Genomic DNA, 25,373 nt, shown 5'->3' with positions numbered 1-25,373 from the left:
GTCTATATCTAGTGGTGAAACTGATTTTATTAAAGCCAGTGTGAAATCTCTGCTTCCCTACGAAGAAAATTTTATTTTTCTTCACTGAAGATTGAATAAGAAGAAAAGAATCTGAATAAATATTATATTCGATTTTAAAAGATACAAATACAGAGTGGGAAGAGATCGCCTTTAAACTTCAAGTTTGGAACTAAATACACATATATTTAGACATATATTTTACATATTCGTAATTGAGAATATTAATACAATGATAAAGCCTTAATAATGGAATGTTTTTATCCACTCACAAATTAAAGTTTTCATTACATTTAAACAACTTTTTCTGAATCAGGCACAAATTGCTTTTCTTCCTTCCTTCGAGGAGCTAAAATAAGTTTTTGTTCTTAACTTTTACCTTAAAGGTCTGGCTATGCAGCTGATAGCTGGCTTAGCAAGATATCCTCACATCCTCTTCCACAAGGACCTCTCCGATATTTAGAGTCAATCCTGGCAGGAGTTTTGAAGTTCTAAAACAATCACAAAGTTTTCTCGTCTCTAATGATTCTTCGGAACTGTGAGAGCTCAGGTATGCCAGAAAGGTACTTGAAAAGAACAAGAAGTACAAGATGGCTTTGTTCCATTCAAATTAGGGTAGCTGCATTACTGCTATATATATATTTTTCCCCCAGTAAAAGCTGTTCCTCTGTGTTTCTCCCTATCTCCCAAACTTCAGCATTCTGGATCACAAAAAAAGAAAACTATGTGACAGTCCTATCAACAAGCAGACCATATTTTTGTTAAGTAAATGGGGGAAATTAGAATTGATTTCTTATTACCGAAAAGATACTATTGTCAACATAAGTGATCAGTTGAGCAAGAAAGGAAAATTCAGCCCGTTGTCACCATCACTCAAGGCCAAGGCTGCGCTCAGCCTAAAAATGAAAGGGAGATGAGTTGAAAATGAAGACTTTCTATATACTGCTTTGTACTCAACTCTTCTTTCAACCTCTGCAAGGAAGGAGAATGTGTTTTCCCTCCCAAGCAAGGAGCAGCAGGGGTTATCTTTTCCCGGAGGAGCTGAAATTTGTTTCCTTGTCAGAGGAGACAGACGAGGTCAGAGAAAACTCCGCCTCCCGGAACCAAAGTGCAGAAGCTGTGATTCTGGTTCATGACAAGAATGACGAGTGCTTATTGGCAGAGCAATCAAGCAAGACACCATCTCGCTTGCTGGACCACAAATTGCAGCACTGATTTAAAAATTATATACAGGACTTTTTGAGCCATGCCAAGGACCCCTTTCCCATTTTAGTGTCACTAGTAGTTAGTTTGCTTATTACGTGTCCTATCATTTTTTTAAACATCTTTATTGAGGTATAATTGCTTTACATTGTTGTGTTAATTGCTGCTGTATGACAAAGTGAATCAGCTATACCTATACATATATCCCCATCTCCCCTCTCTCTTGCATGCGTCTCCCTCCCACCCTCCCTATCCCACCCCTCTAGGTGATCACAAAGCACCAAGCTGATCTCCTGTGCTATGCGGCTGCTTCCCACTAGCTAGCTATTTTACATTTGGTAGTGTATATATGTCCATGCCACTCTCTCACTTAGTCTCAGCTTACGCTTCCCACTCCCTGTGTCCTCAAGTCCATTCTCTACATCTGTGTCTTTATTTCTTTCTTGCCCCTAAGTTCTTCAGAACCCTTTTTTGTTTGTTTTTTTTTAGATTCCATATATATGTGTTAGCATATGGTATTTGTTTTTCTCCTTCTGACTTACTTCACTCTGTATGACAGACTCTAGTTCCATCCACCTCACTACAAATAACTCAATTTCGTTTCTTTTTATGGCTGAGTAATATTCCATTGTATATATGTGCCACCTCTTCTTTATGCATTCATCTGTTGATGGACACCTAGGTTGCTTCCATGTGTGATATCATTTTTTAAGGGCCATGAAACTATGCAAAGAATAGAAAGACCATAATATGGTCCTGAGGGGATACCACTGCTCGAAAAGCAAAAATGCTCGTATATTAAACATGTCCCCGCAGGATGAGAAAGAGAAAATTATTTGAAGCAAAATGAACGTGATTGGAAGTATCAATATTTCTACATGTCTTTTCCCTCCAACTTTTTATTTTGAAAATTTTAAAACCTACAGAAGATTGCAAGTACAATATGATAAACATGCATATGTCCTTCATGTAAATCTGTGCTAATAGGGTATCTGCTATCCATATGTGGCTAATTGGCCACTTGGAAAATGGTGGCTAGTCCAAATTGAGCTGTGCTCTTCTACATGCCTTTCTAAAAATAAATACTTCCTAAAGTTTTCTGAAAAGTGAACAGATACTTGGTCCCTAAACCAAGCAGATAAAAATTATATACCTGTATATAGGTATAGTATATTATATATACACATATATATGAATTTATGTTAATAAATGTAAAGAACATGTATATGTGTAGCTCTGAGCACATATGTTTATCCATGGATCTAGTCTTCATTTTCAATAAATCACTCAGAAAAAAGTGATTGTTTAGAAAGGTAGGATGGAAGTGTAGGCATTTATCTTTTAAAATGTCTTTCATAAAAAAAAAAAAATGTCTTTCATGTTTCTCCTAAGGAGTAGACTGAGTCCTGATGAGTTTAGTTATTCTCATATGAAGTATATAATAGAGCAGAAATAACAGAATCTTTCCCTTTTTTTTGTAAAATAAAATGAAGACATACATCAAAAATGGAAATTTTAAACACTAAGATGTTTCTTTCCGGTGATTGTGATTTTACTAGTGAGTTTAGATCTAAAACTTACCTGTTTGAAATCTTCTTTGTTCCTCTTCCTACTCCAATGCAAGCTAAAACATAAATATAGAATTGTTAAATTTATTTGTAATCAATTCTAAATCCAGTAATCAATATTCAAAGATTCAATAAATCAGTGAAGTCATTGAAAAGTTTAAAAACTGACAGTCAATGACTTTGATCCTCTTTCTATCCACTCCCACGTGAAATGTGACAAGTTTATTTAATAAGTAAATAGAACATACCCAAAGGAATGGTGTTCCCTCTAATTAGTCCCTCCCTTTGCAAGGTGATTCTCTCACAAAAGTTTTTTTTTTTTTTAAAAGCATATTTCTATTACTATCCACCTAAGTGCTATATCATGCTATCATGCTTCTTGGTAAGTAGATTTGAATCTTGCAAACTAACAAACTTGTTTAAAACCAAGTAGGTTTAAAACCAAGTTACTTGTTTAAAACCAAGTAACAAACTTGTTTAAAACCAGGTAGGGATAAAACTACCTCTATTAGTCTGCTCATGCTGCCATAATAAAATATCAGAGACTGGGTGGTTTAAACAACAGAAATTTATTTCTCACAGATCCAGAAGCTGGAAAAGATCAAGGTGCTGGCAAAGTAGGTTTCATTCTGAGGCCTCAGTAGTTGTTGTGGCACGCAGGCTTCAGTAGTTGTGGCTTGTGGGCTCTAGAGTGCCACAGGCTCAGTAGTTGTGGTGCATGGGCTTAGTTGCTCCGCAGCTTTTAGGATCTTCCTGGACAAGGGCTCAAACCTGTGTCCCGTGCATTGGCAGGTGCATTCTTAACCACTGCACCACCAGGGAAGCCCCCTGCTTTTCTTTTAACGGAGTCAAAGTTTTCCTACTAATTTTTTCTTTTGTTGATTTATTATTGTTCAACTCTTTGTCATATAACATTGCAATTTATTTTTGACAGGTTTTCTTTTGACTCTTGATTTAGGGTACTTATTTTATAGAAATGTTCACATCTGTAGTAAATCTATCAATTTTATCCTGCCAGGCAGTGATTCTCAAATTTAATGCGCATCAAGATCTCTTAATGTATTCATGAAAACACAGATTCCTGGGCTCCACCATCAGGGGGTATTATTCCATAACTCTTTGGTGTGGTCCTAGCAACTTTAGCAGTAACTGAGCTGATTCTAAATGAAGTAGTTAATAAACCACACTGTGAAATACTGCCTTACAATTTCTTACTTTGCATTAATACTTAGGGATTCTCATGGTAATATCACATAAATAGCTATCTATATTTTCTCCTATTTTCTCATGTTGCCATTTTTCTGCATCTATTTAGCTCGGCTGGAATTTATTTTACTATATGCTTTATCCCAAGATATTGAACCATTTTTCCTATCACAACTTATTGAACAGCAACACATTTCCCCAATAATTTATAATTCCAACTTTATCATTTACTACAAAGTTATAAATACTTGAGGCTTTTGCCGAGTTTCTTTTTCTGTCCCACTAAATTATCTATCTATTCCAGCATACTGTTTTAATTACTATATCTTTTCAATGTATCTGTTACTATGAAAAATGTCTTGTCCCCATTACTCTTCTTACACAAACCTATTTTGGCAATTCTCACCTGTATAATTAAAAAAAAAAGTTTGTCAAATTAATTTCTGAAAGTTTATTGGAGTTGTATTTAATCTATAAAATGTTTTAAGGAGACGGCACATCTGTGCAATGTTAGGTGCTTCTCACCTAAAAGTAACCCCCAAAGGCCACACCTACTAATACTAATACTCTCAGCTTTGGGGGTAAGAATTTCAACATATGAATTTTGGGGGATAGAGACATTCAGACCATAGCAACCATAAAAGAAGCTATGAATAAACAGAGATGTATAACACCACAAGGTGTTGGCAGGGCCATGCTCCCTCTGCAAACTGTAGGGGCACCTTCCTTGCCTCTTCCTAGCCTCTGGTGGTTTGCTGGCAATCTTTGGTGTTCCTTGGCTTTCAGCTGTATAATTCAATTGTCACATGGCATTCTCCCTATTTATGTATACGTATATATGTATATATATATAGTTATTAAAGTTTTAGTAAATCAGGATGTGTTTTTTATTAATATAAGCTCCTAAGCTATTCCAATCAGTATTAAAATACTGATACCGATATAGGCTTATTAGATTTTCTCTATATAGTCTCACATACATACAAATGTGTTTGAATACATGTAAATATAAAAATTTTCTCATGCTTTGTACTATTTCCCAAGATTCCTAATACTCCACAGTTACTAAGGCAGACAATGTTGTCATAGGTCTGAAATGAGAAAGGCGTCTGTAGTCTATAAACTAATATATCTATTTTTCCTTCAGAGTTTAGAAAATCATTTCATTTGATATTTTCTATGATTAAGTAAAAAGCTGTTTTATTAACATTCTATTTCCCTTCAAAACTTTTCAGGGTAATGAAGACTTCTGAAAAGTTTAAGATTTTCTCTGCCAAGCAGACTGCCTATATTTAAATATTTATGAGAATATACATTATATGTACCCTCTAAAACACAAATAGAATGTATTTTTGTTATTTATTAGGAAATACTTTGATTAATTAAACAGATCTTAGAATTGTACATCACTTTAGGGTTGTTTGATTCAAAAGAGTATTTGGTTTCAGTGATAATTTCCATTATGAAAATGCTTTAAAATGTGATCTTATTTCCTTTTCATAATCTCTTCTCAGGACAGTAAACAGGAACCATTAAAGTTGTACCTAGTGATTCTCAGAGGTTACTTCACTGGCTCAATCCAATTCTCAAGTGTGCTGGCCTTTTTCCTTTTAAGGACAGTGAAGTCCTGTCTGGGAAGGCTATGGCATCATGCACAGGGAAGCCACAGCCAGGGAGAGGAAAGCCATCCCCTGACCAGGTTCGATATTGCCCCCATCAGGAGCATCTCTGCAATGGAAAGTTGCAATGACTGTCCAGCTGTTTAAAGAACAGGGGTTATCTATTTTATATATAAAGTAGATAACTAATAAGGACCTACTGCATAGCACAGGGAACTCAACTCAATACTCTGTAATGGCCTATATGGGAAAAGAATCTAAAAAAAAGTGGATTTATGTATATGTATAACTGATTCACTTTGCTGTACACCTGAAACTAACATAACATTGTACATCAACTATACTCCAATAAAAATTTTTAAAAAAGGATATATTAGCTAATATTATAATCTCTTAAAAAAGGAAATGGTTGCTTTAAACTAAGAATAAAATGAGTTTTATTTTTAAGACAAAAAAAAAAAGAAGAGCAGGGACGCAGTCAGGCCAGAGAATGAACTTCAATTTTCATAAACTAACAAAACAACAAAAGTAAGAGAGAAATCATTATTCTCTATCTAAACTGGAGGTCCAAACAAATCCTCCCTGATTTAATGTGCAGATTCTGTTACAGTGTGTGCCAGCCGCAGGGATTTTCCAACTGTCTCATGACTCTTGGGCAACTTTGCCTTTTCATTTGGCTTTTAGCTGAGCAGGCTATGGGCTTTTAGGTTTAACTTAGGGAAGCTGCCCCCTATTGGGCTTTGGTTGGTGGGAGAACTCCTGGACTTAGGAAGGGAAGCTGCTGTACTTGCCCCTGAATGACCCCGGGACTTTGGAACCTTCTGGATGACACAGTTGCTTACCCTCTTGTTATCAATCTGAAAACCCAGTCAAGCGATACATTTCCAATCCCCTGACGGTCTCATGACCAACTTGTAGGTATTAGGTAAAACAGTCTAGAAGCACTGTCATAAAGTTGTTTACTGGCCTCTGTCTCAGGAAAACTTTACTGTGTCCTGGCAAACTTTATGCTCACACCACCAACTCTGAGAAGTCAGGAGTATTGTGTATAATAGTAAGATTCTTAAAATTGACTCATGAACTGGGCTGTGAGTAGCTGACTTATCCCTGGTCTAACAGAGAGGATGTAAAATGGCCCAGCCATGTACTTCCTCAAAGTCAATGACAGTAGAAATGAAGAAGGGGTCAGTCAAGTCAGAGAAAGCCTAGACAAAGGCCAAGTCAGTACCAAAGAAGCTGTCAATCTCTCTGCACTTTTCACACATGCCCAAACAATGCACTCAGCCGATACTGGAACAAAATGAAGATAAATGTTATATGTCGTTTGTTCTGATATAACTGTCACTGTCATAGGGCACAAGCTCTCTATGAGAATACTTCTGTTTCATTGATCACGCTTTTCTTTTGAAAATGTAACTAAATGTCATTTCTGCTGCTGCTTTTGCTTTACAAATAGGCTTTGAGTATTTAATTATATATGATAGACGTTAATATTTCTTTGTTGGATGTGAGAAAGGTTATTATAGTATGCAATGTATTAAAATATTTGTTTTATGGAAAGAGAGAAATGCTCAATCATTTTAATTTACATTCCTGTGCAACTTGGGTCATGCTGCCCTAAGGAGTTCTGTTTTCTAAAGAATAAGTCTATAGGGTGACTCCATCATAGATTCAGGATACAGCATGAAACAAATACAGGCTGGGGACTTTTGCTATGCATAGTACCTTAATTTTCTAGAACAAGACAAAAGACAGTTATAATAAGTAATTTTGAATAAAACTCTGATTTATTATCATTTTATTTTAAAGACCTCCATGAGTTTGAGATAATTAACACAAACTTTCATGCTCTGATGCAGTATAAAGAACAAAAAGAAATCTGCTAGTGATATAGTTTTAAACGCAATTTTAAAACAAAATATGTAAGACCAATTGTTTTTTTTATGATCAAGGAAAGACAAGTTACCAAACTGCCGTTAGGAATTTATGTTGGTATGAGTGTATTTATTTCAATTAAGGAGAGATATGATACAACAAAAATAATGATAGTAGATTAAATTATGCCTTAAATATAGATAAAGAAAGAGGTCTTTCTTTCTCCCTTCTCTTTTTATTTGGAGCCAATAGGGTAGAAATTGGAGTGGCCAGCAGGGGGCTTCTTTTAGCTTTCTCCTTTAAATTAAGTGCTAAACTGAAAATGCATTTTAGTATTTAGTTTCATAAATCAGGAATAAAGTTTAAACAGAACATGTTTTTCTTCTGTCTCGTTTATTCTCCTTTCTACTCCCCTTCTCACCACTATTCTTTCTCAAGACCTGTAAAATGTGATCCCTGCTGCCTGGGTTGGCCACTGCTGGCGCTGCACCAGCTTCCCCATCCCAAATTAATACTCTATTTTTGAAAACTTCCTGGCAGGGTAGGGAGATTTGGATGACAGACTTTCCACCAGATGTAAATTAAAATTAAATTAAGAGCAAAGAAGTATAGTCTGGTTTGATGATTTAAATGGCAGTTAGAGAAACCTGGTTTCACCGTGAAACATTTGGGAAGGACTTTCTGAAATGATGGGCTTGAATAGTAGTATAAAAGGTAATGAATGGCCGTGTAATATGACATTTTAAAAGAGTGTTATGTTTTCGCAGGAATTTGAGAGTGTGTGAAAGGCGTCCAGAACTAATCTGACCGATCTTGGAACATAACTCCAAATCATCTTCCCGTCCTGTTTGATCTGCATAAAGTTTTACCTGGTTCTTTACCTTCTTTTGGGGGCCCATTTCATAGACGTAGGCTCAAGAACTTTACTGACAGCATATAACAATTCACCAGACAGGGAATCGGAAGGCAAAATTGTGGCATTTTGTGTTATTCAAGTGAAATCTCGAGATAAATAGAAACTGACCTTATATAGTTTTTCAGGTAAGAGTTGGGTCCTGACAGAGGAGGCAAACAAGACCTCTATAAGGATTTTGAAGTCAGTAATTCCAGGTTCAATATCCAATATACAAAATTATGTTAGGATTTTGTTTTAACTTTAGAAAATGAAACTTTGATTGTCAGGGAAATACAGATAATACAGAACAGACCGACTTAGTGTCCTGTTTCCCAAACTGGGACATGGGTTACTGAAACCATAGGATGAGCCTACAGCTACTTTCTATTGTGCCAATTTACACAGGGATTTGGAATAAAAGAAGTAATTTAACTGTCAAAAAAATTTCAAACACCTTTATGCTAACCCAATAGTGCCATGTTATAAAGTAGAATATAAAATTCAAATGATTTGCCTAGATAAAATTTGAACCTTTAAGAAATTGTGAACATGCAAATGTCCACTATAGATTGATCATTCCCCTCCCCCCAATCCCCCCACCCCATACACCAGGATACTAGTAAGATAAATGCTCTGGAAGCCAAACTATCAGATTTCTCATCTTGGCATAATGGTTGATTCAGTAAACTCTTTATGCATCAGTAAAATTGATCACAGCTTTTAACCCAATTAAGGAATTCTTAGAAAATTAGGATTATAGAGTTGACTATTGCCTTATATCATTTATATGGGTAAAGTATAAACATCACTATAAATGTGTTTGTTGAGAGTCTTGGGATCTACCTGAGAGGAAAAGGAAAGGGGTTGGAAGCAGAGATATCACGACTATGACTAAAACATAACTGTGATTTATATGTGCTTGCATAGCTTTGTCCTCTACCATACCTTAGTTCTCAGGGTTATTCTTCAAAACAGGGAAGAAATGCATTTTTATTACTGGATGATTTAACCAGTGACCAAGATTATGACTTATAACCTTGGATTTTAAGACTGTCTATGGTCATAATTTGAGCCTGAAATTTAATAGATTCCCTCTCTGGTCCTAAAAGAAGAGGTCAATAAGGGAAGACTACTTTTATCTAGTTGTAGTTTATAAAAGAGTTCCTAGGAATGACATCGCAGTGCCACTTACTTGGTACAAATCACTCCTCAATATTTGTCGGGACTGCTATCCCAAGGAAAAGATACCTTTTTATTTTGAGGCTCTGATGAGCGTTAAAGTAAATGTGCAAAACTAAAACCCCTAATATTCTTTCTTTTAAAAAATACTCTATCACTTTCCCCTTTTTAAAATTTCTTTTTCTTCTGTGAATGGGAATGAGAAGTGAAAGTTAATGTATGTAATCATTCATTCATTGAACTTGGCTATCCTTTGAATTTTTCTTGCCTGGCTATTATATTGTTTTGAAAAACTTTGATAGAAAAATATTAAGAGGAAAATGAATAAAAGGTAGATCAGTCGGTTGTATGGCACTAACTTTTAATTAAAATATGTCGAACTTTTTTCAGGTATAGGCTATTCATATCTAATTACACAGAGTCTTATTGTCAAAGAGGAGATACTTTGTTCTCTTTCTTCTATATTCCCTCTTCACGCTCAGTATATTTCCCAGTATTTTGTGCTGGAGACCTCTTAAAAAACCACAAAACCCCCCAACCCTATAATCAATCAATTTTATGCTGAAAAAGAACCTTAGACAGTATGATTCATTGATTCTATTAATGGCTCCAATTTTCCATGGACAATTGTTCCATGCCCTTTGGTAGAACCTCCCATCTTGGTCCTAACTTGGCTCTGTGACTTGCTTTGGCCAATGGGCTTATAACTGACTTGATGCAAGTAGAAACTTGAAACAACACTTCTGCATTTCTGCTTCTCTTTGTGGATTCCTGCCACTGCTGTGAGAACATGCCCTGACTAGTCTGCAGGAGAGACACATGAGAAGGCCAATGAAGGACCGATGAAGAAGAGCTGAGTTTTCCCAGTGATGCCATCAAGATAAGCTAATCACAACCGATCAGTCATCTGACAGCAGATGTATGAGTGAGCCTAACTGAGATCAGCCAACCCACTGGTTCAAAGAAAGGAATAAGTGGCTGATGTCTTCAGCCACTAAGTTTGGGATGGTTTGTTTGGCAGCAATAGCAGATTATATACACTCTTGCACTGTTGGTGGGAATGTAAATTGATACAGCCACTATGGAGAACACTATGGAGGTTCCTTAAAAAAACTACAAATAGAACTACCATACAACCCAGCAATCCCACTACTGGGCATATACCCTGAGAAAACCATAATTCAAAAACAGTCATGTACCACAGCTCTGCAGCAGCTCTGCAGCTCTATTTACAATAGAGCTCTATTTACAATAGCCAGGATATGGAAGCAACCTAAGTGTCCATCGACAGATGAATGGATAAAGAAGATGTGGCACATATATACAATGGAATATTAGCCATGAAAAGAAAGGAAATTGAGTTATTTGTAGTGAGGTGGATGGACCTAGAGTCTGTCATACAGAGTGAAGTAAGTCAGAAAGAGAAAAACAAATACCGTATGCTAACACATATATATGGAATCTAAGAAAAAAAAAAAAGTCATGAAGTACCTAGGGGTAAGACGGGAATAAAGACACAGACCTACTAGAGCATGGACTTGAGGATATGGGGAGGGGGAAGGGTAAGCTGTGACAAAGTGAGAGAGTGGCATGGACATATATACACTACCAAACATAGATAGCTAGTGGGAAGCAGCCGCATAGCACTGGGAGATCAGCTCCGTGCTTTGTGACCGCCTGGAGGGGTGGGATAGGGAGGGTGGGAGGGAGGGAGATGCAAGAGGGAAGAGATATGGGAACATATGTATATGTATAACTGATTTACGTTGTTATAAAGCAGAAACTAACACACCATTGTAAAGCAATTATACTCCAATAAAGATGTTAAAAAAAAAAAAGAAATTCAAAAAAAAAAAAAAGAAATTCCAAAAAAAAAAGAAGTGAGAAAACTGAGCCTGGGGATTTACATTTTCTCCAACTTTATGAAGCTACTAACCTCCCCAGATTTTAGAGTTGAGCATTCTAGTCCTCATTTATGTAAAACCTAAACACCGAATTATTGACAAACTGGTAAAGTCTTACCAGATAATTCCAAATAACAGCACAATAAACAATGTTCCTTGGAATTGTTTTGATTAATATTATCTTTAAGGTTAAAGATTTTTGTCAAGACTAAGCATATATTACATTGCAGAAATTGTCATTCATGCAAATCCATTTTCTTGTGCAATTGAAAAGCTTCATTTAGTGTGCTGAATCTGTAGTTGCATTAGATTCTTAAGGAGTTAGCCCTGTGAAGCACATTACAACTGTCCTCTAGAGACTGGGCTAGTTTCCAATTGATTTCAGGTTGCAATTCAAATTCTTGTCTTTCATGTATAACAACGGCACATTGTTTTAACTCTTGACCTCTCAAACACTATTGGAAATAAAATCCTAAACTTTGGAACTGGAGGAAATGTTACTGTGGAATATATACAAGGGTAACATCATATGGGTTCTTTTCAATTATAACTCAAGCTTTTGGATCTAAAATATAGAGTTCTTTACTGAATTACACCTTTCCTATGGCAATGAATTTGGATTGAGAAGTGTATATTCAGAATGGTATTCTCTTTTAATAGTTTGATATTTAATATGATTTCCTTTTATTAAGCATGTGTCTTATTTTCTTAATCTTGATCTAGTAGATTATTAATTATGTCAATTATTTTTTTCTTTCTCGTCTTGGAGGTAGGAGATGATTAATAGTCCTTAAATGAATTTTTCTTTCTTCTGATGTTGACTTGCTTTTAAGGACCACGTTTTCCAAACATATGGCACTGGAATTAATTCATTTTGATTTTCATTAATTTATTGAGTGTGCACTTTTTGGTCAATATTATAGTATCATTAGTTGGCCATAATAAATCTATATTTATGTTCTGAAATAAGTTGATTTCTCTAGTCTTCCTCTCTATGAGCTTAGGTTATTTTTTATATCTGTGACAACATTCAAAAGATTTAAAGGAAAAATACATAATACTTCCCACAAAATACTTCCCTTCTTGGGGAAGAAGAGATATGCCTAAAAGTTTAATGTACTATGCTTTTCTGTCACCAAAATTCAGAAGAGACCATATTAATATCATTGAAATCATTTCATTTTTCCTAGTTACAAATTATTTAGTTCTTCCAATAAAAAAGATGAAACAAACTAAAACCTAGTGTTTAGTTATCTACTACTGTACAATAAATTATCCAAAACTTAATGGCTTAAAACAACAGACATTTAGTATCTCATAGTTTCTGTGGGTGAGAAATCTATGAGCAACTTAACTGGGTCCTCTGCTCAGCATATCTCATGTATACATCATGTATACATCATGGTTTCATCTGGGGCTGTGGTCTAATCTTGAGGTGCAGTTGAGTGAGCATCAACCTCCAAGTTCATTCATATGGTTGCTGGCAGAATTCAATCCCTTGCAGACTGTCAGACAGAGGGCTTCGCTTCCACACTTTTGGCCAGAGGCCAGCCTCAGTTGCTTCTCAAATGGGCCTCTTCAACATGAGAGCTTGCTTCATCAAAGCCAGCCAGAGAGAGAAGCTGCAAGTGAGAGGAAAGTCAATCTTTTGTAATCTAATCACTTAGATGGCATCCCATCACTTTTGCTATATTCTGTTCATGAGAAGCAAGTCACTAGGTCCAGCCCACACTCAAAGGGAGGAGTTCATACAGGGTGTGAAAGTATACAGGAGGAGCTTCTTAGAAGAATACCTATCATAGCTAGAGTGGTCCAGCTGTTATTGTGTTACTGTTGTCTCCCTTCCATATATATATGTGTATATATATAATTTCTCTATATACATATATATATATATATATATATATAAAACTTGGTTTTTCTTATCTATAACATTTAATCACATATATTTAACATCACAACCTAGTGAGAACATTGTAATATACATGAAATTTACATGAAGTGGTTAAGCATAGAGTTCTAGACTACTCTAGCAGCATTAGTGAAAATTTGGGGTGTCCAATAGTACATTAGGATTCTGTTTTCAGAATTCAGTCTACCTGTGAGCTGTTCTCTTCTACAAAAAGAAAGAGTGGGTTATAATTTTTTGGTCTGCTCCAATGTGGCTCAAATAAAGATACAGAAAACAACACTGAAAAATAAGGAGATGCCAAACCCAGCATGATTTGCACTTGCAGCTGGTATTTCACACAATACGGAGAAATAAACTTCTCAGATTCTCAATTGTGCATAGCTTTGCAATAGCTAGAGTTACAGAGAGAGTTAATAAAGATTTTTTACATGACATCTAGATATGAATGATTTCAGATAATTGAGAATTCTCTGTAATTAACAATATAGGTTCTGACAATACAAGGAGCTGGTCATCCCAACACAAACTGGCACAGAAGAGCAGACTCTGATCTATGAAAGAGTAGAATCTAGACCAGGCCAGGTCAGAAAGATTTCTTTTCACCTATCTTGACCAAGGATTTCATCAACTCCATCAGGTATGGTGGAGGCAGACCTTACTAGTGCCCACCAATGTCCAGTTTTTCCCTCCAGGCTTATGGAGGGTTATACTTCCCAGCAACTTTTCAGTTAGGCAGGATCATATGATTTTCCTGGCCAAAGGATTGTAAACAGAAGCGCCATGTGTTACTTTGTAGACCAAAATATAGAAGAATGGGTCTGAAATCACCACACACTCTCTTCCCCCTTGCTGGGGCAACTGATGATTTTCAATTGGTGGAGTCTCTGTCAACGTGGGTCCTTGACTAACTATAATACATAAAAGAAAGTCCCTGCACTGTCCAGTGATGGACATGTATCATGCCTAAAGTGACAACTTTTTAAAACGTTAAGACCCTTTGTCTTACTTTCCTGTTGCTGCTGTAACAAATTACTTTAAACTAAGTGTCTTAAAGTAACGCAAATTTATTACCTTACATGGCTGGAAGTCAGAAGTCCTAAAATCAGAGTTTTGTTGAGGCTGCATTCCTACCAGAGGCTTTTGGGGAGAATCTGTGTCCTTGCCTTTTCAAGATTCTAGTGGGCACCTACACTCCTTGCCTTGTGGTCCCTTCCTTCATCCTCAAATCTATCAACATAGCATCTTCAAATCTGTCTCTGTCTTTCTCTCTCTTTTTTTCCTCTCTCTGTCTTTTCTCTGCTTCCATCTTCACGTTTCCTTCTTTGACTCCGAGCCTCCTGCCTTCATTTGTTGTAAGGATACTTGTGAATACATTGGATCCATCCAGATAATCCTGTGTAATTTCCACATCTCAAAATTTTTAACTTAATCTGCAAAATCCCTTTTGCATGTAAGGCAACATTCACAGGTTTTGGGGATTAGGATATGGACATAATTGGAGACATGTAACCTACCATATCCTTGGATTTAGAGGTTTATGTGTTACTACAGCATAGTTTAGTGTATACTGAGTAATACAGAAGCCACTAGAACCTCATTTTGCATTAATGGAGTATGAGTATGCTTAAAGTAGCTATTTAGTGGGTTCAGATAGTCTCAATTTTTCTTTATGAGGTTACAAAGTACAGAACTTGCTTATGAAAGATATGTACAAAATGCATAAAACAAAATGATAATTATGTATCATTCTCAAATTTTTGATTTCTAGGTTTTCCAGACAAGGTAAACACCAAATAACACCAAAACAAACTTTATTCCTATTTGGGTATTTTTATATTACACATTACTTATTGTATAACTGCATCTGAAGGAATTATAACAGATATGTAAATTATCTGAGAAGAGTGAGACTATATTTCAAAAACTTATTTAATTATAGCAGTAACCACATTTTATTTATTAGGTTGTTTTCCTATGTGGACAAAAAGACTTTTTAATCTGCAGATAATATCTTGTGCTTAGTCACCATTATGTAATTACTTTCAGGTGGAATTTTATGATGTGGAAGTGCTCATGAAAAACCCCATTTTTTTTATTGGGATAGTTGTATTCAAGATACAAACAGATCAGGACAGATGATTAGGATACATGCAGCAAGACTGCAAATGAAATTTTGTGGGTTCAGACAGTGACTCATATAAGAAAGGGAGCTAATGAGTATGGGGCTAGCCCTAATTTTTTATCATTTCAACTCCAGAAAATCATAAATTCAATGATTCATTTATTAATTCATCCATTTATTCCTTCAACATTTCTTCAGGACCCACTAGGATGATACTGTAGTTCATTTATAAGGATATAGGCTTTGGAGACAGATTGACATCTAAGTTTTAATATCAGCTTAACTACTTACCAACTGTATCCAGTTGGGCAAATATGGCCTCTCTGACCCTTAGTTTTGTCACTTATAAACATAATAATAATGTGTACACTTAAGGGTTTTTGTGAAAATTAGAGATTATGTACATCAGACACTGTAAATTATGGGCATTCAACAGATAATGATAGAAACTGTGATTGTTATCTACCAGAAATCAAGATGCAGAGATGAAAACCACATAATTCCTAGCTACGAATAACTAAAGAGGGAACAAACAACCACAATGCAGTTAGAGGCACGGGCAAGCTATGGATCAGGGAGAAGAAAAGGATTTAGTCTATGGAAGGGTCATAAAAGGGTTCACATGATAAGTGACATTTTAGATGGCTCAGAAAAATTGTATTAGGTGTCCAAGAGAGAAGACATTGGAGCAGTATGTATAGTTACATGTATGAAAGCCCAGGGATAATACAGGAAACTTCAAGTAATTTGGTTTCTCTAGAGCACAGGGCTTTCTTAAACTCTCCCTCCTTCGCCATTTTGCTCTTTCAAGATTCAGGTATAGCATAATTTTGCCTATGAATCTTTTCCTAATATATATCACTCAGAAAAATTACATACTCTTTCTCTCATGCTACTTCTGTATTGAATATATACCCCAAAGACATAGTTTCTATCACTTTAAAAATATTTATTTGTCTTTCCTCTCTACTTGGTTGTAAATTTTACAGGTTCATGGACTATGCCTTATTCATCGTTATATTTAAAAGAATAAATATTAAGTAATTATAATAAACATTTCTTGACTGAATGAATACATGAATGGTGGGGCAATGGCAGGAGACTAGAAGAAGTCTGAATGAGTTTGCTAAGCTAAGGATTTTGGATTTTTTCTTGTGGGTGACAGACAGGCATAGGGAGGAGAATGAATTGAGAAGCCCAAAAAAATGAATTTTAGGGCATCATCATTGTCCAAGGCAAGAGCTAAGGGAGAATGGTGGAGAGTGAGGGGAAGAGACATATTCAAGACATATTTATGACTTAGAATGGACAAGTCTTGAGAGTTGTTTGGTAATGGACATAATTTAAATTCCTGGCAGATGAGAATATTTGGATAAATTGTCCACACTGAACAGGCTGAGTTTGAAGTTTCTATGAAAGTCCTGTCAAGAAGCAGTTACAAATATTTTACAGGAAGTCAGTAGAGTAGCTAGTGTTGGAGAGCGATGTTTGGGAACATAGGTGAAATTGAAACTGTAAAGATGGTTGAGGTCACCAAGGAAAGTGTGAAGACTGAGAACAGAAGGTAGAGTCGAGCAAAGAACCATGAGTAACATCAGTATTTGAAGGGTGAAAGGAGAAAACAAAGCCAGAAAAGCCAATTGGAAAAGAAAGATCAGAAAGAAAAGAAAACCGGGAGTATTGTGTGTGATTGAAGCTAAGTGGGTTTCAGGAAGGTGGGTGTCATTAAAAAAATTTTTTACAAGAAATAAAATAATGTGGCTTTTGAACAGAAGCTCCTGTAATTAGCAACTAAGAAGCTTGTGGTAGCTATTTTTGCCACATTTTAATTGTAAGGGAGAAGCCAGATTAAAATGTTTGAATAGAGACTTGATCAGAGAAAGAGGATTCTGCATACAGACTTCCTTAAAGAACACTTTGACCTGAAGGATGAAGATTGGCTACTCATTAAAAGATCAAACAGGGCCAAATGTGGATCATTTTAGTATGTGAGAGACTTGACCATAATTATGGCCTGAGAGAAAAAGCCAGTGTAAAACAAGTGATTGAAAATACAAGATAAATACAGGATTATCGATGGAGCAAGGGTTATGAGGCAATGGAGCAGGATAAGTAGAAAGAATGGTGACAGAGCTTGCACTTCTCCACACGCCTAAAGAAGAGGAGAAGAGAATTGTGCAGTCAATATTGGTTATGAAGTGGCCATAAAATGGTGACTCTGTCTAACTGTTTAAGGCATTTATTCGGAGGTATAGCTCATTTTTTTTCAGTAAGCATTTAATTGAGGATGTGCTATGTGACTAGCACTGGGACAGTTGTTTTCACCTTTACACCGTCATTTAATCTGAAGAGAGATCTTTGATCCCAAAGAGAGGTTTAACAGTGAGGCTGTAAAGCAAGTGTGGGGATAAACTTTTGGAGGAAAATACCTGGGAAGTTTTTCAGATTACACCATCCAGCTATAGTTCTTGGCCTGAGGATAAGTTGACCTGTCTTCCAACCTTAGGAAATGACACACCTAGTGTGATTTGTGTATGCGGAGATGTGGTAGTGGGGGAGGATCGTATGGAATGCCCATATTTTGTGTCCTCTAGGTCAAAATAATTGCCTTTTCTTTAGGCATTTTGACTTATTAGCTTTGGATGTCTAACATGTCAGCTTCATCGAGCTGGTTCTAGAAAGCCATTCATAGTGGCAAAGAGCCTTAGAAAATATAGACAAAATATAGATGTGTACTGTGAAGATGAGGACCAAGGTTTCTTATTCCAGGTTTATAATTCTTTCCAAGAGGTCATGGTCATCTTCATCTGAGATTTAGTTTGAGCATGAAATTAGAAAGTTCTAGTTTGCATGTGGAATTTCATTCTGATCATGTCAGAACAATAAGGAGCATTTACGAATGTTTTCATTCCACTCTTTTGAAAGAAATTAAATACAAATTACTTAAATGTATTTAATAGATGAGAATCCTATTTTCTAAATACTGTTTGGGCTAACATAAATTCTTCTCAGTCCAATGTTTACTTTCCAATGGTCTATGTAAGATAAAGAATTGATTTTAGTTTACTGAGCCCTACTTTGCCATATTTATTTATGTAATGGTTAGTTTATAGGCTTGTTTTAATATCAACCAAAGAGTGCTTTGTTTCTATTGACTTTGCAGCTTTTCTACATTTCTCTTCTCTTCTTTTGTCCCTTTGTCCCCTTTCAGTGGGCATTGTCATTTATTTACTACCTTTAAATCTTCTGAGCCCATTCTTTTTGCTGAACTAAATCTTTAATCACTGTGGCAGGGGTTGAGGTGGTCTTATCCTCTATTCACTTAGGTAAATGGCTTATATTTCTAATTTAACAGGGGAAAGCGAGAAGGAGGAAAAACTTCTACGGGACTGACAACTGGGTTTCTTTAGGAAAGATAAATGGGTTCTTAGGAAAACAAATGGGAGATAAGAAAGTTTGTGATGTTTGTTTATGCCAGTGTGAGTGGTCTTTTTCTGTCTTCTTCATAGCCATAAAATTCCCCACCACCACCCCCAGAGAAGGTATTTATGATAGTTGAATTCTTTGGGGAGAAATCTCTTTAGACAAATAAAGGAAGTTCAGAAAAAAAAAAAATCATACACATTGTTATAATTTTGTGCTTTATGTGTTTAATTTCCCTGTCTGAAACTTCCCATAAGTTTCATAAATAAGCTGGGTTGTCTGATTGCCCCATATCTCATTGAATCAGCATTCTAGTCCTGGGAATAGGTCAGTAAAATTATACAGTTGTATCTTATTTCAGGAGGCAGTGGTACAAGTAGCGGTGGGGCACCCACCAAAGTTAGACCTTAAGCAATTAGGCACTTAATGGGGGATATTTCTATGGAAACAAAAGAAAAATAAAGAATAATGACCAGAATAGACTACAAACCCGGGGGTTTTGTTTTGTTTGTTGTTCCATTCAAAGTGTCTTTAGATGGGATAGTAAGGATGGTAGTGACAGTATCACAGTCATGGTTATTTCCTGGAGCAGAGTATGGAAGATGCAGGTTTCTAGTAAAATTTTTGAGTGATCCACAGTTATGGTGATGAATTTTTTGTGCTAATTCATCTAGCTTCAGCTTGCAGCTCTTTGGGAAAAGGGCAGTTTTAGTCCTCAGTGATGCCAAGTCAGGAGGGTAGGAGTAAAACTAGAAAGATTAATTGCCAACAAGATTGTAGGATCCAGTTTAGAAAGAGGCAAGAACAGCTCAAAGACAATGAATAGGACTAGAATCTGATAACCCACAAGGATGCATTACAGATTTTCAATAAAATATAATTTTTTTCTCTATGGTCACCCCAATTTTGATCAAAAATAGGCAAAGTAAAATTACTCTTGCTTACAAAATAAGTCTAGTTTCATTAAATTTGGCCTGGTCATTTACATAAATGTGGCAAGGATGGAAATTGACTATATAGACCTTTTGAAGTTTGCTTTGCTGGAACTTTTTTTTTTTTTTTTTTGCGGTACGTGGGCCTCTCACTATTGTGGCCTCTCGCGTTGCGGAGCACAGGCTCCGGACGCGCAGGCTCAGTGTCCATGGCCCACGGGCCCACGGGCCCAGCCGCTCCCCGGCATGTGGGATCTTCCCAGACCGGGTCACAAACCCGTGTCCCCTGCATCAGCAGGCGGACTCTCAATCACTGCGCCACCAGGGAAGCCCATGCTGGAACATTTTAAAGCCTCTTGAATTCGGGAAGTCAAGCCAAGAACTCGCCATCAGACTTTATTTGCAGTATCTGTAGATTTGGGTGAATTTGTCTCTTCTTAAGGTTCCCCAAATATTCTACAATTCCTGAGCTGGTCAGGAAGTTACTAACCTTACTTATTTGTAAGGCTTGGAATCCTATAAATCAGATACAGCACCAGTTTTTTTAAGGAGGGCTTTGTAAGCATTGGCTTTATAAAGTCAACCTAGGGGCTTCCCTGGTGGCACAGTGGTTGAGAGTCTGCCTGCCGATGCAGGCGACACGGGTTCATGCCCCGGTCCGGGAGGATCCCACATGCCGTGGAGCAGCTGGGCCCATGAGCCATGGCCACTGGGCCTGCGCCTCCGGAGCCTGTGCTCCGCTATGGGAGAGGCCGCAACAGTGAGAGGCCTGCGTACCACACAAAAAAATAATAATAAAAACAAAAATAAAGTCAACCTAGTTTCTTAAAACTGTATGGTTATAACTGATGCTATGCACATCATTCTCAAATATGACATTCCAGTGAAAGCTTTAGTAAAACTAATGTTTTCAATTATGTCCTGTTACAGGGAGAAAATATTCTTATTGAACTTACACAAATAACTATATTGCCAGAGTTTCTGCATTCTGGAGGGATCAGGTAACAAGAAAAAGATAAATGCTTCATTTTTACTTACAAGGTACCATCTATTCAATTATTGTGTATAGATAGCTTAAAAGAAAGAGGTTCTTTATATCAAGAAAACAGAACATTAAAAAACCAGTAACACTCTGAGAAAAAGTCAAAAAAGAAACCATAATCCTTCTTCATTAGTTCTTTCAGCTCCACATAATTAATTCTTATTCTGTTTGATCTTGGGTTAGTGGTTTTGTGAACTCATTAGCTTTTCCATTCATTGTGGAAATCCTTATTCATTCCAGTATATGATCTTAAAGTTATTTAAGCAATGCCATTAGAAGCTTATACTTCAGAATACCTGTCATAGTCCTTTTCATGAGTCTCTGAGACAGTCCTTTTTGATGAAGATGAAGCACTTTGGCCAGTAGCTGATTGTAAGAACTTTCAGAAAAGAATCAGAGTAAAACAGTAACTATGTGTGAATCACTAAAGGCTTAAATGACTGTGGTTAAAGATCTGATGAGAGTTTATTATAAGGCAATTGAAAAGGAAATTTAGATGACTTTGTCACATACGACTTTTAAAAATAACTGGAATTACGACTGATAAAATTATAACAAGACATATTATGGGTAGTAAGGACATTGTCAAATTTCTAAAAAACTTTATATAATTTCTGACATACTTACATTAATAACATATACACATACAAATATAACTAGGAATGTAAGTATCTCTACTTATTTGACAATGCTTCCCATGCAATTTAGCTTATCAAATAAACCTAATTAGTGTGACAACTCTCTTTTTACAAGGTAAGAAAAGAAATTCTTTGAAAATTTCCAGGGATTCTCTGGGAAATCTCAAGGTCAGTTCAAGGTCAATAAGACTTTATTTAGAATTTGATTTGGAGAAGTTATCAAAAATGTCAAAAGGTTTGAACACTTGATTAAACAGGATCACAGATCAATATGAAACAATACTATTCAACCAAAGTGATAATAAAAGATTTAAAAAGTAAATATAGGGGGAATGGGAAGTTAGTGTTTAAAGGGGACAGAGGTTCAGTTTAGGAAGGTGAAAAATTCAGGAGATGGATGATGGTGAGAGTTGCACAATAATGTGAATGTACTTAGTGCCACCGAACTGTATGGTTAAATATGGTTAAAATAGTATGTTTTATATTATGTGACTTTTACCCAATAAAAAATAATTTTTTAAGTAAATATAGGAGGTTATATGATTATTAAAACAAATACACAAATTAGCTCTTTTAACATTTAGAGAACTTAGTTTTGGTTCTGTTCATTTTCAGGACACGATAAAGACAACATAAAGCACAAGAAATTATTCTGGTAAGACACAGAATCTTTGTTCCTAGGTGAAAGACTCAAAAGGTAAAGAAAAACCTTTTATAATCTGTTATTAAGAGCAGACAAGTAATCCAAGAAAACTTTGTCATTTTAGTTTTACAGTGGTTATTGATAAAAATCTCCTTGTAACAAATCCATTCAATCTTAGCCAGTTTAACCACATAAGCTATTCTCTCTTGCTCTCTTCTTTCTCCTGTTTCTTTTCTACCAACTCTTTATAACTTTTTATTTCCATCAGGATTTTGTCCTTTATTTTCCTCTTTCTTGTTTTGGAACAATGTGTTGAAAACCTCTAAAAAATTACTTCAGGGCAAGATTACTCTCCTTTTTTTCCTAAATAAAAACATTCTACATTCTTTAAATACTTTGCATAGGATTTTTTTCTTCAATCTTATTAGTCTTAGTTCTATCCACACATACTGTTTACAATTCTTTTTTTGGGGGGTTGCATTGGGTCTTCGTTGCTGCGCACAGACTTTCTCTAGTTGTGGTGAGCAGGAGCTACTCTTCGTTGAGGTGCCTGGGCTTCTCATTGTGGTGGCTTCTCTTTTTGTGGAGCATGGGTTCCAGGTGTGTGGGCTTCAGTAGTTGCAGCATGTGGGCTCGGTAGTTGTGGCTTGCGGGCTCTAGAGAACAGGCTCCATACAGGCTCAGTAGTTGTGGCTCTCAGGCTCTAGAGTGCAGGCTCAGTAGTTTAGGGGCACGGACTTAGTTGCTCCATGGCATGTAGGATCTTCCTGGACCACGGATCGAACCCATGTCCCCTGCATTGGCAGGCAGATTCGTAACCACTGCAACACCAGGGAGGTCCTGTTTACAACTCTTAACACTTAGTGACCTCAATTTCCAGAGAAAAAGAACATGCAGGCAATGTGAACTGTCTGCTACAAACCAGCATTCTTTAGTATACTGGCAAGTTTATGAATACACAGTTTCATAATGTATAGAGGCATATGCTTCTTTATAGTAAAATATCTCAATATGGCAGCCTCCAGAGTGATTGATGAGTTCCAACCATCCTATTCTCATCACCAAACTCTTGGGGAGGAAAACTTTTTCCTCTACCCACTTATATTAAGGGACTGGGGTACTGCAAATTAAGCTGACAAAAAAGACAGATTAGCAAGAGAAAAAAAAAGTTTGTTTGGACATGGGAGTACACAAATGAAGTGGCTCATTAAACAGCTAAGATTAGGGGCTTATATATCTAACTTAAAAGTAGAAAGGCAGGGGTGAGAAAAGGATTCTCAGAAAAAGATGGGTTTCTTTAGAAAAAATAAATGGGTTCTTAGAGGAAAAAACAGGAGATAAGAAAGTTTGTGATAATGTTTGTTTATGCAGGTGCAAGTGGTCTTTTCTCACCTTCTTCATGGCCACAAAAATCCCCTGGAAAAGGGATTTATGATAGCTGAATTCTTTGGGGAGTCTCTGCCTTTAGACAGATAAGAGGAGTTCAGAATAAAGGTTCTTCACAGAGGTATATTCTGGATCTCTTTCCACAGTCCATTGCAGCTTTATCCACGTGGACTTCCGTGACTGTCCTACTCTGTAATGCAAGATGTAATTCCTGAAAGCCTCATACCTAATGACAGTGAGGCCTAGTGTATTACATATAGCATATATTGTGTATTTTTTAAACCACTGGATAGTTGAACTGATTAGGCTTTCGAGTTATATTTATTTATTTTTAAGCCACTATGTGTTGTAAGAAATACATGAAAGACATCAGGGACCCTGGCTTACTCTGGTCTCTCACAAAGTTATATAATCTAGTCTTTTCTTTGAAATTTATTTTTTTTCTTAGGTAAAATGAGTATAATAATAAACCATTCCTACAAGATTGATGAAAGATAATGAGATAAAGGAGAATGAAAGAACTTGGCATAGTGTTTGATACATAGTAGGGATTCACTAAATTTCAGTTGAATCTAAGTCTAGTTGAACCCAAATTTTTGATGATGGCAATGAACTAACCCATTATGTTTTCTCCCTGTTTCCGTTCATTTCTTGTCTTACTTTTAACAGTTTTAATTATAGTGGAGATGTAATAGTGTGGTCTATTTTTTTCACTTAACATTATCTGATATATATTTACACTACGTTTGTACCATGTTATCCCTCTTAAGGTCACTACGCCATGTTGTCACTAAAAATCAGTCAAGTGGAATCACACAGTCATTTGCCAGTGCTAGTTATTTGTTTGGCAAGGTGGAAGCTTATACTTTTAGATTGCAAATTAATGGCTAAGTTAATCTTCCTTTTTTAATTAAGGAAAGTCAACTAACCATAAATGTTGATTAAACAGATGATGGCACTGAAAGCAGCATATAGATAATATATGTTACACAAATTACTTAGCCTGTGTGTCTTCATGAAGAGTAAAGAGAAAATCAAGGTGATTATCTGAAATCTATAGGCTCAAAGTCTAACAAAACAATGTTTACCTCAACCACATTTGTGAATTTTTGCAGGGATTATCTGTCTAATTGCTCCAATAATCCACTTAGGTCCTTAAAATTTTATCTAAACCCTCTTTGTTTTAGTCATTAGAAATGATTATTTTCCCTTCACTATTTTATACATGTAAATATTGAGAAGATAAATGACAAAGAGTGATTACTAAGCTCTTTACAGGAAGTACTGAGAATAAAGGCAAAATACAAAAATAAAGTTTTAAACTGCTCACATTATTTTGGATGGGAATTTTCTTGTTGTTCTTGGTCAATATTTCTTAGTCTTACAACAAACCTTAGAGAATCAGCATCCTAAGTTATTTCTGCAGGATGTAAACTCATCTGTTCTTCCTCCAGATAAGTTATTTATTTTAGAGAAAAATCAATGTTGAGGTTGAGACTTTATCAGGTTAAAAAGCAGCTTAAATCCAGTGATGAAAGTGTTATCTCTCATTTGCACCCGCGATTAGTTTGAATTCAGGTATTTGTGAACCTCTAGAAATATTTACTTTTTTGCTTATCTTCCTGCTGGTCTTATGATCAAAGAAGAAAGGGGTATAATATTTATTGTCTAAGTGCCAAGTATTAATTAAATCATTTGATGGTTACAGACACTAAAGAAAAGGAATAAAAAGGAGACATTTTGTTCCTCTGCAAGAATAAAAGAGCTGGCACTCCATTCATTTGGTATTCTACTCCATTTGGTAAGGA

The 25,373-nt window shown here is 36.0% G+C and overlaps 1 protein-coding gene across 3 annotated transcripts in view; it reads left to right on the top strand.

The window, feature by feature from the left end:
• Positions 1 to 25,373, top strand: part of NRIP1 (nuclear receptor interacting protein 1) — a 190,436-nt gene extending 165,063 nt beyond the window's left edge. Inside the window, exons 5-8 of one of the 3 annotated variants that reach the window (XR_007477670.1) lie at positions 20,787 to 20,857; positions 21,652 to 21,704; positions 22,152 to 22,191; positions 25,274 to 25,373. The gene's annotated coding sequence lies outside the window, so the exon portion shown is untranslated. The remainder of the gene's footprint in view (positions 1 to 20,786; positions 20,858 to 21,651; positions 21,705 to 22,151; positions 22,192 to 25,273) is intronic. The other 2 variants (XR_007477671.1, XR_007477673.1) reach the window with 2 other exon arrangements.

The sequence above is a fragment of the Orcinus orca genome, chromosome 5 (assembly GCF_937001465.1).
Source record: "Orcinus orca chromosome 5, mOrcOrc1.1, whole genome shotgun sequence".
NCBI classification, from domain to species: Eukaryota; Metazoa; Chordata; class Mammalia; order Artiodactyla; family Delphinidae; genus Orcinus; species Orcinus orca.
This window is presented reverse-complemented; position numbering and strand designations above follow the sequence as displayed.